The 3358-nt window shown below is 39.3% G+C and overlaps 1 non-coding gene across 1 annotated transcript; it reads left to right on the forward strand.

Moving 5' to 3' along the window:
* The first annotated feature begins 2980 nt into the window (after nt 1-2980).
* On the forward strand, nt 2981-3121 carry LOC111725326. Its single transcript, XR_002773409.1, has one exon. It is a non-coding gene; the product is annotated as a U4 spliceosomal RNA (small nuclear RNA).
* Nucleotides 3122-3358: the final 237 nt, after the last annotated feature.

Here is a 3358-nt window from a genome sequence, read left to right on the forward strand (position 1 = left end):
AAATTTCCAGAGTTCTATTAGTATCTTGGTTATCAGTGCTAATGAGATACCTCCTGGTGGGCTTCTGGATAGCTTCAGAATAAGGGCCGGTCATGTCAAAAAAACAGTCATGTGATAAAAGGGTTAGAACTCTGAGCCACGTGATAGCCCAAACCTACAATCCCTGGAGAGGGCAGGGGGAGCTAGATACTGTGTTCAGGTATGTGCCCAGTAACTCAGTCAGTCATACCTATGTTATGAAACCCCATGAAAATCTCTAGACACCAAAGTTCAATGGAACATTTTGGTTGGTGAACACACTGAGTGCCAAGGTGGTGACATACCCTGACTCCATGAGGAGAAAACACAGAAGAAGATCTGCATTTTTTCCCCGATTTCGTTTTATACATCTCTTCATTTGCTCGGTCATTCTGATTTATATACTTTGTAACAAAACTGTAATTTTAAGTATAGTCCTTCTCTGAGTTTTGGGAGTTATTCCAGTGAATTATCACACCTAGCAGACCTTGGTTCAAATGTATAGAATCTGACATATTTAAGAATTGATTTTCAGTACTAGTTAGCTCTGAAACAGTTGGAGTTGAAGCAGAATAGCTTCTTATAGTTAATCAAACATGATTACTATTTCTTTTTTTTACAGTTTTTTTGGCCGGGGCTGGGTTTGGACCTGCTACCTCCAGCATATGGGGCCAGTGCCCTACTCCTTTGAGCCACAGGTGCTGCCCATGATTACTATTTTATAGTGTATTTTATGAAACCTAATTTTATAAAACCTGATTTGAACACTTTAAAACAAATAACAAAAGGCAAGGAAGCACGGTTCCCAAATTGCAGGCGCTGACTGCCCCCTGCTGACATTGTTGTAGCAACCACTAATATGTGAGTCTAAAAGCCGATGAACTCTCAGTTTTTGAATTCACTGAGTCTGGAAAATTGAAACTCTCTGTGAAGCTTGTTCCCAGCATTGACTTAATTCAATGACCCAATCCTTAATATTTAAAGGCTACTGGAATCTTTCAGATATTAATAGATTAAGCAACAAAGAGGCAGCTACTCATCAGTAAATGATGTCTTAGGTCTGCATCAGTCTCCATCACCTTCTCTTGGGTAAGACATTGCAGGCCTGCGTTTCTTTACATGTGCTCTCAGGGAAGCCATGTTAACACAACAACCCCACCTTTCCTCATCTGTAAATGGAAATCATTTTACAAAATGATCTCTGAGTTCTCCATTTAACAGGTTGTGAATTTTCAAGTAGGAAAGAATCAAGGGACTTAATGTTATTAAACAAAACAAATATATAATATTACACTGGCAGATAAAAATTCCTAAGTTTTCAGTTCTGAGATTTTAGGACCTCGTCTGTTTTCTGAATTTTGAAACAAGGTTTTTTCCAGTGAGCTTCAGAAATAACACTCTTCAAGGATACAGAACCACAAGTTGACGTGCTTAGGGAGAAGGACTAGGGCCTGGTACTTGATCCACCTGCTAATGTGATACTCAGTACTAAAAGGTTCGGCAACTCTAATTCAAGCCCTATGAAGAGCTGGCATGATGGTTCCAAGATAAATAATGGAGGCATACTGGATACATGATGGGAGGTCGGTGATGGGCATAATGTTGGCACTGTTCAGAAACCCAGGTAGTACCAGTGTTGGAGAAATCTGTCCCACAAAAAGATGGAGCAGTCCTTGGAGGGGGTCTGGGAAGCATCTCATATTAGAACCTGATTTAGAAACTACAAGACAAATAACATTAATCTAAGAGTAACACATGTTTTCCAGTTTCTTAGGTGGCAAAACTAAAGCCTTTGCCAATTGAAAGGATTTCTCAGTGTTTAACAGTAATCCTACAGGGTCCAAGAAGGGAGAAGCCCTACCTGTTGTTTGGAAAAGAAGGTAGGCTCTGAGCTTTGAGCACTGAGACCCAATGCAATAGCTCAGAGTGTCAACAAGGGTGCATCAGGCATCATTTTGGTGTGCGGGAGTCAGTGTGAGGTATTGTGCCCTAAATCACCTGAAGAAGGTGAGGAGGGGCAGCCAGTTTTGATGCCTCCAGTTAGAATTGGACTAAAAGCTTCAGGTGGGTTGAATCTGTGAGAAGAGAGGTTAGTGGACTGAGCAAGGTGAGATGGGGAAGGAAGAGGGAGAGAAACTAAAGGGCAGAGACCAAGAACCCCTGGCAGGCTGTGTCTAGTAACACCTCAGTGTACATCTGTCCAGAAAACTCCGATAAGGTTGACTTGTTGGATTTCAAACTGTCTTTTTTAAAATGTCTTTAAAATAATTATACATTTTCTTTTAAATATTATGTTGGCATAAAATGGGAACTTGTTAGGTTGCTACCTATTGTTAGGTGCTAAACAATGGGGAGGAGGAAGGAATTATGCCCAAAATAGTGCGTTATGCATTCCTATGGAGGCACCACAATGAAATCCAAAAATAGCCTTACTTAGCACCACAAATCTGATACCATGTGTGTCAAATCTCAGCTTTGACACTTAATGGGTTTCAGAAGCATCTCAGTTTGTCAGCTATAAGTCAGATATCATGCAGACTTCTTGGAATTCTGGAATAGTTTTAGGATTTAAAAATATACACACATAGTACACAAAGGCACATCTTTTTGTGTTTAGAAAAGAGTTTCCCTGACAGCAACCACATGGCTCATTAAAAATGTTCTAGTCAGTTCAGATTTCAAATCTCATTACTGCTGTGACAGTCACCTAGCGTGTGTTACAAATGAATATACATGCACAACACAAGCTGTTGGTTGGAAAGCACAAAAAATACACACAGTCACTCCCTAAAATCCAAGTGTACAGGTGGAAGTATAAAACACCAGTGACGTACAGAGAGAAGGAGAGGGATAGAGCACTGGATCACTAGAGTAAAAAAAAGTACAAGTTTACATTTGTTGCAGGTGCACCAAAAATATAAGATCAAACATATTTTTTAAAAATCAGAAAATTAAAAAAAAAAGCTTTGTGCAGTGGCAGTATCATAGCCATTGAGGTTTATCCGAGGTGCGACTATTGCTAATTGAAAACTTTCCCCAATACCCCACAGTGACAACTTGCAATGTAGTCGGCACTGGCAATTTTTGACAGCCTCTACGAAGACTGAATAAATGAAAAAAAAATCAGAAAATTATTAGAAGTGTTTAAAACATTATAAAAAAAATAGATGCTTCTGTGAAATAGTTCATTTTTCAGCAGCTAGATCTAGGATAAAACATAACTTTTACTTTTCACAAGAAGTAAACATCACGTAAGTACAACTAAGCATACACAACTTAAGAATTGAAACCGAAGAGGTACCAAATTGAGAACATGCAAGGGGGGCAGTTACCCTGACAT

This window comes from Otolemur garnettii, unplaced genomic scaffold (assembly GCF_000181295.1).
Source record: "Otolemur garnettii isolate 467f Iridium unplaced genomic scaffold, OtoGar3 scaffold00037, whole genome shotgun sequence".
Classification (NCBI taxonomy): Eukaryota; Metazoa; Chordata; class Mammalia; order Primates; family Galagidae; genus Otolemur; species Otolemur garnettii.